Consider the following 13,684-nt stretch of genomic DNA (forward strand, 5'->3'; position numbering starts at 1 on the left):
TATCTCATTTCCTCTTAAATCAGAAGAAAAACCAAACATGGCTGACAAAGTACCACAGAATCGTCCTCTTAAATTCTACGCTACCCCATCTCAACAAGAACCTCACAACAGCATTGCTGCCCCTGCTATTAATCGAAATGATTTCGAGCTGAAACCCTCATTCTTATCAGCCGTCCAACAACATCAATTTGTTGGAAATCCAACGGAAGATCCTAATGAACATCTGACCAAGTTTGTGCAGTACGCGGATACTGTAAAAGCGAATGGTGTATCTCAAGATGCGATAAGACTGCGCCTTTTTCCCTTTTCTCTAAGAGACAGAGCTTGGGCTTGGTTGCAATCCTTTCCCTCCAACTCCGTTACAACATGGGAGGAGCTAAAGAACGTCTTCTTATCCCGATACTTTCCGCCGAGCAAAACTGCTATGCTGAGAGCTCAAATCAACGGATTCAAGCAAAAAGATGTGGAATCTCTCTACGAAGCGTGGGAGAGATACAAGGACATGATGAGAATATGTCCACATCACGGTCTATAAGACTGGGTGATCATTCACACTTTTTATAATGGGCTTCTGTATAACACAAGACTCACGATAGACGCTGCCGCGGGCGGTGCACTCATGGATAAGCCATACACTGAAGCCTATCAACTCATTGAAAACATGGCCCAAAACCATTGCCAATGGGGAGGTGAACGAACTCCAGTGGAAAAATCCCAGACTAAGGGTGGAATGTACGAAATCAGTAGCCTTGACCATGTTCATGCAAAGGTAGATGCCCTTGTCCAAAAATTAGATCACTTGACCATACCACCCGCAGCCACCGTGGCTGCTGTAACTCCAAACTGTGAGCTATGTGGAAATCCTGAACACACTGCACAAGAATGTCAAATATTAGCAGGAGTCCCAACCGATCAAGTGAACTACACACAAGGAAATCCCTATTCAAATACTTACAACCCTGGTTGGAAAAACCATCCTAATTTCTCGTATAAGAATAACAATGCCCTTTATGCACCTGGCCAAGCACCAACTGTTCCGCCTGGATATCAAAAGCCAGCTAATAATGCTCCTAACATGCCTAGGAAGTCAAATCTCGAGTTGATGATGGAAAGCTTCATAGCTACTCAAGCTCAAACAAACAAGGACTTCTTGAACCAAAACATACATACTAGCGAGCAACTTAAACAACTAGCGAATAAAGTAGATGCCTTAGCCACCCACAATAAAATGCTTGAAACACAGATTTCACAAGTGGCTCAACATCAAGCATCTGCAGCCGCTCCAGCTGGAACATTTCCTGGACAGCCGCAACCTAATACGAAGGGACATGCAAATGCCGTTATACTGAGAAGTGGAAAAGAAGTAGATGGACCCGTAGATCCGAGACTCCAAAACCCCGCCATGTACCAAAAACCAGATAAAACCTCAATTGAGCAGGTGAATGAACCAAAGGAAACAGAAGATAATACCCAGGAGGCCGAAGAGAAAGAGAAACCTTATGTGCCTCCACCTCCTTATAAACCACCCATTCCGTATCCTCAAAGACTCAAAAGTTCTAAAACTGCTAATCAATTTAGGAAATTGTTGAGCTTCTAAAGCAATTAAACATTACGATACCATTTACAGAAGCCATCACACAAATGCCTTCCTATGCCAAATTTCTTAAGGAAATCCTATCCAATAAGAAAAAGATTGAGGATGACGAAACAATTACACTTACTGCCGAGTGTAGCGCCATAATCTAGAACAACATGCCTCCCAAACTAAAAGACCCGGGTAGCTTCTGCATACCCTGTGTCATTGGAAAGTTCGTCATAGACAAAGCTCTATGCGATCTAGGAGCCATCATTAGCGTAATGCCCCTAACCATTTGTAGAAGGCTCAGTATGGGAGAGTTAAGACCGACAAAGATGTTCGTTCAATTAGTTGACTGCTCAATCAAATATCCTGTCGGTATACTAGGGAATGTCCCAGTTCGTGTAGGTCAATTTTACATTCCTACCGATTTCATAATCATGGACATTAAAGAAGATGCCAGTACACCTATCATTCTAGGAAGGCCATTCTTGGCTACAGCCGGAGCCATAATAGACGTAAAGAGAGGTAAGCTGACATTCGAAGTTGGAGAGGAAAAGGTTGAATTCATCTTAACCCAATTCTTACAAGCGCCAACTATAGACAACACCTGCTATCTGCTTGATGTCATAGACGAGTGTGTGAGAGAGATGGCGATGGAAGAAACCACGTATTCTAAAATAATGAAAATCCAAATCCCTCCGATCCTTGAAGACAATAATTGGCATGAACCATACCAAAATGAAAGTCTAAGCGAATGCCTAGCACTTACACCCGACCACATGCCATGCCCAAAGAAACATGACTTGGAATTAAAAACACTACCAAAGAACCTAAGATACGAATTCCTAGACACTGAACTGAAAAGACCAGTAATAGTCAACGCTGACTTAGGACAAATGGAAACTGAGAAACTATTAGATGTCCTAAGAAAGTATCCAACAATGTTAGGATATAACATCGCCGATCTAAAAGGAATAAGTCCTTCAATCTGTATGCATCGTATTATGCTGGAGGAAGACTGCAAAACCTCTAGAGAGCACCAGAGAAGGATCAACCCAATCCTAAGTACCGTAGTCAAGGATGAAGTAAAGAAACTTCTAGATGCTGGAATCATATACCCAATCTCAGATAGTCAATGGGTTAGCCCCGTTCATGTAGTACCCAAGAAAGGAGGTGTTAGAGTTGTTAAGAACGAGAAGGGCGAGTCCATAGCACAAAGAGTTGTGATCGGAAGTAGAATGTGTATTGACTATAGAAAACTAAATAAAGCCACTCGTAAAGATCATTTCCCTCTACCTTTCATAGATCAAATGCTTGAACGACTGGCTAAGCATTCTCACTTCTGCTATCTAAATGGGTATTCAGGATTCTTTCAAATCCCTATCCATCCTGACGACCAAGAAAAGACTACCTTCACATGCCCTTATGGTACATTCGCCTACCGACGGATGCCATTTGGCCTATGTAACGCTCCCGCAACATTTCAAAGATGCATGATGGCAATCTTCGCAGATTTTATAGACGACATCATGGAAGTCATCATGGACGATTTTTCTGTTTGCGGTCAGAGTTTTGAAGGATGTCTATCTAACCTCGAAATGGTACTCGAAAGATGCGTAAAAGTAAACCTCGTTCTAAACTGGGAGAAATGCCATTTTATGGTTCAACAAGGAATTGTATTAGGTCACGTGGTATCTGACAGAGGAATTAAAGTGGACAAAGCTAAAATCAAAATTATAGAGAACCTTCAACCTCCGAAAACCGTTAGAGAGATAAGAAGCTCTCTAGGACACGCCGGTTTCTACCGACGTTTTATTAAATATTTCTCAAAAATAACCAAGCCACTTACAGGATTCTTAATGAAAGACGCTGACTTCATATTTGATGAAAAATGCTTAACAGCGTTCAACCAACTGAAAACATCTTTAATCACCGCACCCATAATGCAACCACCTGACTGGAGATTACCATTTGAAATCATGTGCGATGCGAGTGATTACGCAGTGGGCGCAGTACTAGGACAAAGGAAGGATAAGAAGCTTCATGCTATTTATTATGCGAGTAGAACACTTGATCTTGCCTAAATAAACTACGCCACCACTGAAAAAGAACTTCTAGCTGTCGTGTTCGCATTGGACAAATTCTGTTCCTACCTGGTGGGGGCGAAAATTATCATCTATACCGACCATGCTGCTATTAGATATTTGTTAAGTAAGAAGGATGCCAAACCAAGACTTTTAAGATGGATCCTTCTCTTGCAAGAATTTGATTTAGAAATAAAAGATAAGAAAGGTACTAAGAATGTAGTAGCAGACCACTTATCTCGTATCGAAGGGAACAAGATTGAACAAACCCGAATCAATGACGATTTCCCTTACGAACGACTCATAGCCCAAATGGAAAGTGATATGTCTGAACTGACATTAAGCGATACAGAAATAGAAGAATTTGTGGAAGAAGTACACGCGAATGCAACTCCTCCATGGTACGCTGGCTTCGTCAACTACCTAGCCGCCGGAGCACTTCCACTGGACCTATCTTATCAACAAAAGAAGAAGTTCTTTCATGACCTAAAACAGTATTACTGGGATGAGCCCCTTCTTTTCAAAAGAGGGACCGACGATATTTTCTGTCGATGTGTTCCTGAAGATGAAATCGATGATATAATCTCTAATTGCCATTCCTCCCCCTATGAAGGGCATGCAAGTACCTCAAAGACATGCATTAAGATCCTGCAATCTGGCCTATTTTGGCTTACCCTATGGAAAGACGTCCATAATGCGGTTATAAAATACGACCGGTGCCAACGCACGGGCAACATCTCAAGACGCGATGAAATGCCACAAACAGGAATCTTAGAAGTCGAAGTCTTTGACGTATGAGGGATTGACTTCATGGGACCATTTCCAGCTTCTTTTGGCAATAAATACATACTCGTTGATGTCGACTATGTCTCAAAATGGATCGAGGCTGTAGCCTCTCCAACAAATGACACACAAGTAGTAATCAAGCTATTCAAAAATATTATCTTTCCTAGATTCCGTGTGCCGAAACTAGTAGTTAGTGACGGTGGCTCCCACTTCATATCGAATATATTTGGAGAACTCCTTCTGAAGTATGGAGTCCGACACCGCGTAGCAACACCGTATCATCCACACAACTAGTGGAAAAGTCGAAGTCTCGAATTGAGAAATAAAACAAATTCTTGAGAAGACCGTAGGAATATCCAGAAAGGACTAGTCATCCAAACTAAACAAAGCTTTATGGGCCTACCGGACGACTTACAAAACCCCGATAGGAACCACACCCTTCAAATTAGTTAATGGTAAATCATGCCACCTCCCTGTAGAACTGGAACACAAAGCATATTGGGCGATTAAAACCCTTAACATCAACTACACTTCTGCAGGTGAGAAACGGATCCTGGACATCCACGAATTAGAAGAGCTCAGATTGGACGCTTACGAGAACGCCAAGATCTACAAAGAACGAACCAAAAGATGGCATGACAAACGCATCTCTAGGAAGAAGTTTAAAGTCGGCGACGTAGTGCTGCTATTTAACTCAAGACTTAAACTTTTTCCAGGAAAACTCAAATCTCGGTGGTCTGGCCCTTTCGAGATCACCAAGGTTCTCACTAGTGGTGCGATAGAAATAAAAGGTAGAAATAGTGACCCTTTCATAGTAAACGGGCAGCGCCTAAAGCATTATCATAATATAGAAAACAGAGACTATTCGAACAGTCTCAGACTCATAGAGATGCCCGCTCAACCCCAAACCTAGTACAACATGACACTACTGTCGAACTTTCGACATTAAACAAAGTGCTTAGTGGGAGACAACCCACCTTATTTCTTTTTGTTATTTTTCTTACTATCTAGCTTCTCCTTTCTTTAATTTTTCTTCGTCATTTTTGTTTGCTCCCCCTTCTTGATTCTTTGCAGTCACTCTTGTTGTTTCTAGTAACTAACTTAGACGTATTGGATACTGACTAACAGGAAAATTACTAATTAGTTAGTTAATTACATTCATCATGAAACAACCAGAGACAGTTTTCAGAGGCCGAGTTCAACGCAGGCGGTATGATTATCTAGCCAGGAAGAATATGGCATTGACCATATATTATGATGGACCGACCATGGATAAATTAGGCATCCGAGATAGCATCCTATATATGTTTAACCAACTTGGGTGGGAGAACGCAGCCATTAAGAGACGGTTTGTCACGTACCATGAGCTAACCTTAGAATTCCTGAGTTCCCTTGTATACATCCCTGAGCATGGTTACGGACTGAACAAAGGGTTAATATCCTTTAGGTTATTTAGCATGGACTTCACCTACACCCGTCGAGACCTTGCTGACCTCTTAGGATTCCCTAGCGGCCCTTTCGTCTTTGCTACCCGCCAGGAGGAACTTATCGATGACATTAATCTCGATGACTTTTGGGGTTGCATATCCGGAGAATCCAACCCAAACCCGAATGAGATGCACTCACAAAAGATCCATAACCCTGCTATCCGCTATTTTCATAAAATACTAGCCCACGCCTTATTTGGTAAGGAAGAGAATAACACATTAGTGTCCCGAGATGAACTCTAAATCCTGTTGTGTGTCGATCAAGGTCGCCATGTCAATATAGTATCATTCATGATGGAAAGATTTGTCCACCTTGCTAAGAATAACCGTACCCCACTAATCATAGGAGGCCTAGTTACCATCATAGCAGATGCTATAGGACTTGTACGCCCACTTTATGAGCTTATACCTTTTGGAAACATCCGCCCAATGGATATCGTCTTTTGCTTTAACCGCATAGTCATAGGTAACATTGGGACGGATACCTTTGATTATCTAATCAGTAATGAAGTGGTTCGACTTTTCACCTTGCCTAACCATGAGAAATAGAGTGTTCACAACCGAGATAACCGACTCTATGACTTAGAGGAACACCCTATCGATCCACCTTCACCTCCCGCTACACCGCCCAAATATGAGTGTGTTAATGACCTTATCCTTAAGGAAGAATCTGACCCTGAAACACCTCCCAACTATTATAACATTGTTGAACCGGTTCCTCCATCTTGTGCTGATAATCATGCCATGCTCATCACCCGTCTGAATACTTTCCAAGCTGACATCACCATTGTGAAAGAAGAGATAAAGCTCATACGCTTTGATGTCCTAGGCTTGATGGATATAGTCGTTGAGCAGTTTCATTATCTGAACGAAGTTATTGCTGCATTGGGACAAAAACGTGGCTGAAACTATAGGGTGACATCCGTCTCGCAGACGTGACGACCGTCACGAATCTGGAACGATCGTCACACACACGAAAGTGACTGTTACGAGCAAGTGACCATTGCAGACGACCATTACGCATTTGTTGCTCGTCACGATCGTCACACCCCTGTGACGACCGTCACGAATTCCAGAGAGCTCGCCTATAAAAGCAGGCGCTCTTTCTCCCTTTCTCCTCACCAATATTCACTCTTCTATATTCTGATCATCATCTATTCAATTCTTCACTATTTTTCTGCAAGCGCATAACTCACAAACCTTCCACCTCACCCACCAACACCAAAAGTTTCATCCAACCCACCAAATGGCCTGTCAAGAAAGAGGCACTCCCGACCTATCAACCGTTACATTCCGCGATGGAGAACCCGACGAACGCCAAAGGAGCAACTACCTCAAATTCTATCAACGCTCCATTCAAGCCACGAGGTATGTGGATCATGAATGCCTAAGGGAGTTAGGACTTTTGGAGGGTGTGGAATGGATGCTAGCTGCCTCCAGCCTGACACAGCTTTGTACCACACCGTAGCCAACCTACGAAGCGCTGACCCTGGAATTTCTAAGTTCCTACTCTTACATCACTCCACCTGGCGCTACCCAATATCTCACCGGTGTAGCCACATTTAGAATGTTCAGCACCGAGTATTCCCTTAATCAAACCTTGATAGTGAGAATGCTTGGTTTCCGACATGGAGAAGGAATCCACTATTGCATCCCAGAAGGATGGTCTGATATAGCATTCCAAGTTTAGCACAACCTCACCAACATGAACGCAACGAGCTGGGATACACTTAACGCAACATATATCCACAATCCAGCCATTAGATACTTTCACCGAGTCCTGGGGCATGCAGTTTTTGGAAGAGTCAGCAACCACAAGGTAAACTCTAAGGAACTTTTCCTTCTCCATTGTGTGTTTGCCCAAACTGCGTTCAATGTTACTCCGTTCCTACTAGCCAACATCCAGGCTGCTTGCATGAGAGGCAGCCAAGCGTTTTGTTGTGGGGGAATTATCACCTCCATAGCATTAGGCTTGAACCTGGGAGATAGGCTAGCCAACTTGCCAGCCCTAGAAGCAGAATTCCTCGACATCGACTACTGTCGTGCCTCACACCTAATCAAAGGAAGAGATGATGGGAAGTATCATCCTATTGTAAAAAACAAGACAGTAAAGAGCATCATCGTGCCCAACAGGAACCACACAGATCCAAGAGAAATGACAAATTAGACTTTTCATCTGGAGGCCCCCGAGCCAAATGATGGAAATCCTGGTAATGGTGCAGATGAAGTCGAAGAAGAGCTTGACAGAGGCATGCCCTAACCATCTCAAGAGCACGCTTCCTATACCTCCTCCTGAGGACAAAGAAGAAGCGAACGAAGACCCGCCTCCATGGAAAACACCTACGCCGAGATGTTGAGACACAACCAAATAATGGAAGACCGCCAAACAAAAATGATGCAAGCGATCCAGCAAATGCAGCGGGATCAGCACGATTATGCTCACTGGCATGATCAGGGGATGGCGGAACTTTCAGACCAGATGAGTGCCCTGACTTATCGCGTGGATGCCATCCAGGAGTACGCTCAGCACGTAGGATTGGATCCTACCCAGCGAGGACGAGGTGAGCGTGCAAGAGCAAGAGCCAGAGCACGAAGAAGCCAACCGCGTAATGATGAGCAGTGATTTTTTGTTTCTATTGCTAATACTTTCAGCCAATACAAAAAATTTTGCTTGTCCTTTTTCAATCATGTACACATATTTTGGCATAACAAAAAAAAATCCTTAAGATTAAATGCATACCCTACGAGTACATAGGTTGTCCCGAGGAGGCTTTGTCAGGAAAACCAAGAAAGATCTAACAAGATTGATACCGTCCCGACACCCTAGACCCCTTATTTCTACGAGATCAGTTTGAATAACCATTATACCGACACCTTAAGTCTCCATTCTAGACTAACCCCTAGTAGTTTATACTAGCAGTCAACACCGTCTCAAGCGCAAACCACGTGGAGAGCCGATGAATATAAGTGTTTGATGCCTACAAATCAAAGAACTCCTTCATACTGTTGCTATCAAGAAATTGATAAAAAGAACCATACAAAAGGTTGCAAAGTTATGCAAAAAGAAGGAATAAAAACCCTAGTTGGTTGGTCCAGAGGTACCTGGTACTGGACTCGGTAGGGCGAACTACGGTTCGATCCCCCACAACCTTCAAATGGGATATATAATGGGGTACCACACTAGTGTATCAGACCCCCGTGCTAAGAAAAGGATCAAAGTCACTAACCGGCTACTTCACTAAGTGCGTGCTGAGGCAAAGGGCTTAATGTGATTGCGCTAGAATGAAACCGGGTGAAATAGAAATAGAGACATTAGGTCGAGCTATAATGGCATGATTCGAACTGGCTTGTATAAAGGAGAGATCTATGATAAAGCTGAAAGCTCGTGTCATCACAGTATCTTTGGTGTTTCACTCAATATCGGACATCCTGACAATCCACCTGACAACCATGTACGAACGGGTAATGTATCTGCGTTTAAATTCTATTTTTCAAATTGTGTTTGCTTGAGGACAAGCAAAGATTCAAGTTTAGGGGAGTTTGATAACGCGAAAACACATCAGATAATTGCCTCTATTTACACTTAGAAATCACATCATTCCGATTAATATCCCGATTATTACGCAAGTATTCGTGTTGTTTTTGCAGGTATTTAAATCTCCATGCATTAAAGAGCAAGATTAAGAAAAGGAAGAAAAAGAAGAAGAAACAAGTAAAAAAAGCATCGAAAAACCAGAAGAACAGAAAAAGCAGATTTTGCTGATGTGACGATCGCCACACATTCATGACGCTCGTCACGACCCAGACTATGACGACCATCATAGGCCCATGACGAGCGTCACACGGCCACAAACTGCGCTTTGAAGCAGTCAGCAACAGGCACCCAAAAGTTCCTATATTTCCTCCAACAAACTTTTCCCACGATTTCCTCTCTCAAGACCAAGTGTTCCTTGAATTCCTCAACTACCAAGACTTAATGGACACTATATAAAGGACTCAATTGGGAAAAATTAAGGAGGCCTACTTCGATTTGACGCTCTGCAATTTAATTTCCAGTTTTTAGCATTCAGCATTTTTTCTTTCTTTCCATCAACCTTGTTTCCGTTGCCTTATTGTATTCGCCATTCTTTTCATAGTTTCCCTTTTCCAGTTAGTTTTTCAGTTAGCCATAGTAGTACTTTCCTACACTAGGAAACTACTATACTTTATTTAATTTTAAGTAGTAATCTGTATTGAAGAAGCAAAGCCTACCGACTTGTGGAGGACTGCTCAAGTGCTCCAAGAATCGCTATACTCTGTACTTCGATCTCGAGGTTTTTATTGAATTATTATTATTACTGCCCATTTATTGTTATAAGCATGTTTTCCGCTGAGTTAATCTGTTTATGCCTTGAAATTGCTTTAATTAATATGTCCGGCTAAACTACCGGTATCGGTATGTAGCAACTTAATTCGATGGGATTTAATATTAACCGGTGAAAACCTTTTTTCTTAAATAACCTTATAGGATGAAGTTTTTAATATGAATTTAATTAACTTCATCACAAAAGCGTGAAAAGCTATTTAATACGATTTTGCCACGAGAGTGGGAAATTAACTAAGGTGAGAACCAACAATCGCGAGAGCGTGAGGCTTGAGCTGGATAGTAAAAATTAGGCATTGGGTTTAAAAACAGCGAGAGCACTTTAAAAAAAATTAGAATTTATTTATTTTCAAAAAGTAATTTTGACTTCAAATGGGACAGCGAGAGCGTACATTCTGACTTAAAGTTATAGGCCAAATCAACAACCACGAGAGTGTGAGATAAAGTCTTTTAAATAAACATTTTCTACTGAGAGATATTTGATATTTAAACTATTCACCGGTGACTTATCGAATCCCTGACGATTAATGCGCTACATACTGATTCCTTCCTTTAATTCTTTCTTAAAACCGAAAATTTCCCTTAGATTTACTATATTACCCCCGAACACTTACTAATCTATTCCCTTAGCTAAACATAGTGACGTTAGCAACACTAATTTGACCATAGGTCCCTGTGGGATCGATATCTTTTAAAACTAAAGCGACTAGACTGTGCACTTGCAGTCAAGTACCCGACAGACTATATTTTATATATAGCCAGACGAACCATCAGCTCCTCCCTGTGGGACTCTTGTATACCTACAGACACAAAAAAAAAAGCTTAGAAATGAAAAGCGTGGGTTGCCTCCCACGAAGCGCTTGTTTAACGTCGCATGGCTCGACGGTTCATTTCCCTTATCATGGGGGGTATTTCAGGTTCAAAACCCTGTTGCACCTCTTGTCTATAATCCGGACGTTGTTTCTTTTATCAGTGGGGACTCCTTTGTGCCATGATCCCTTTGTAACCTTCCTTTCGGTGTTAGGAATCTTTCCGTTTAGGGTGGCTACTGGAAGCGGTGAGATTTTGATAGTATTCAATGTCCTGATTAATCCTACTTGATACGAAGATTCTGCATCTTCCTCCAGCTCTTGGTCTTCAATAGCATTCAAAGTTATTTCCTTTTTGTGAACTTTCAAAGTTAACGTGCACTCATCCATGTCAAGCTTGCATCGACTCGTCTTCATGAAGGGTCGACCCATAATGATGGGTGCCTCATGGTCTTCAGGTATGTCTAGGATCACAAAATTGACCGGAAAGTTCAAGTCCTCTATTGTTACCAGCACATCTTCAGCTATACCATATGCATCTTTTCTTGAGTGATCCGTGTAGCGGTGTATTCGTCACTTTATGATTTATTAATTAAATCAAAAGCAAAGCATACAAAGAATCGAGTCGCCACGGCACTTTTATTTATCCAAAGGAATGGCTAAAAAGCGAACAAAAGCCTAAGAAGTTTTACACATAGAAAACTAATGAAAAGATCAGAGATCTGGGTAAGGGGTTAATTACGCAATGGGAAGGTGTTAGGCACCCAAAATATCCTAGGTACTCCTAGGGAGCCCTTTTCACACTTGTTGTACGAAATGTTATTTGTTTATGAAATATTTATTGTGCAAACATGGATTGAAAGGATGAGAAAAGAATATGCAAGTTATTATTTTTGTGTTCGAACGGATGAACCCGTTGCCTACGTACCTTTCCATGGAAGGTAAGGATCAAAACGCCGTAGTTCGGCTAAAAAATTTCCAAAATATGAGTGGGTTGATTTTAAACAAAAGCCCTAAGGTCTTTCATTATCCACAGGAGAAAACTCAACCTTATACAAATAACAAGTCCACCATGTGAGAAAAGCTTCAACTTGCTAGTGAGGGGTTAACCCTATAATAAGCTAGGAAGTCTTACAATTCAATCACTAAGGACAAAAGGTGAGATTAACATCAACCAACTAGGATAAATCAAACCTATGGCTAATGTATGAAAACTTATCAAGAATGGACAAAGCCACAAAACAATTGAATGAGTGAAATTAACCAATTAGGATTTATTCACAAAAGAGTAGTCAAGATATGATTAGAATTCAATTCAAAAGAAGTATTTATGAAAATGAAGTTTGAAAAATCAAAGGCCTAAGGCCTAGGTTTCTAATTTAAAAAGAAATGAAAATGTTTGCACAATATTTTTCAGGTTTTGGGTTAACATGCAAAGATGGAGGTTTAAAGAAACAAAAATGTGGCAGGGTGAGGAAGTAAAACTTCTTAGATGTTCACCTCTTGAAATCATATGTAGATGATTCAAGTGATTCCTTTGGAAAAGGCAATGAGCGATAAGCAAATAACAAGATGGATACCGGATGCCAATCAATGGACTTATTCCAATCTCCTAAAACAAGGAAACAATGATACCAGATGCCAATCAATGGACTTACACTAATCTCACAAAACAAAAATGGATACCGGATGCCAATCAATGGACTTATACCAAGCTCCCAAAGCAAAGAGCAAACATTGATACCAGAGGCCAATCAATGGACTTATACTAGTCTCACAAAACAAAATGAAACATGGATACTAGATGCCAATCAATGGACTTATACTAGTCTCCTAAAACAAAACTGGATACCGGATGCCAATCAATGGACTTATACCAAGCTCCCAAAACAAAAACAAACATGGATACCAGATGCCAATCAATGGACTTATACTAGTCTCCTACCATATCATAGGAACAACTGCCAAGTAATGGACTTATGCTTGTCTCCTTCATGGACAAAGTAAAATGCTACAAAGCAAAGTTTATGAAATGATATACAAATGATGATGATAAATGCACAAAGGCACACATAAGCAGATATGCACAGATGAATCAAGCAATCAGACAAACAAGTCAATTAACACACACTATACACAAGCAATAAGGCTCAAGCAAGGTTAGACTTTACAGTCAACTGGAATGGGGTAATATGAGCTCTTAACCCTAACATTGAGAGTTAGGGTGAAGCAGATGAAATGGAGATGAGGGGTGTGCCTCATAGCTCTTATCCCTGGTCAGGGAGAGCTTTAAACAATAGAATGTGTGGGAGTTCAGAAAGTTGGAACCCTTCTCCACAAGTGATTGGACTTTATAAGATCTTGGGTTATTATCCACAATGCATCAACACATTGTGTGAGCAAAGTGAATGACACACTGAATAGCAGGAGATGGACTACACATCTCTTTTATCTGCCAATTGCCTCATAAGAGGACTTTACCTGCTTGGCACAAAGATAAACAATCACAAGCATTGCCTCTTAAGGAGGACTTCAGACAGGTGCCTGCCCACATAACAGGACAGGTCTTCCAGACT

The 13,684-nt window shown here is 41.4% G+C and overlaps 1 non-coding gene across 1 annotated transcript; it reads right to left on the reverse strand.

The window, feature by feature from the left end:
* Positions 1-424: 424 nt before the first annotated feature.
* Positions 425-531, reverse strand: LOC127133010 (small nucleolar RNA R71). The gene has a single exon (XR_007807010.1). It is a non-coding gene; the product is annotated as a small nucleolar RNA R71 (small nucleolar RNA).
* Positions 532-13,684: the final 13,153 nt, after the last annotated feature.

This window comes from Lathyrus oleraceus, chromosome 3, assembly GCF_024323335.1.
Source record: "Lathyrus oleraceus cultivar Zhongwan6 chromosome 3, CAAS_Psat_ZW6_1.0, whole genome shotgun sequence".
Taxonomy (NCBI): domain Eukaryota; kingdom Viridiplantae; phylum Streptophyta; class Magnoliopsida; order Fabales; family Fabaceae; genus Lathyrus; species Lathyrus oleraceus.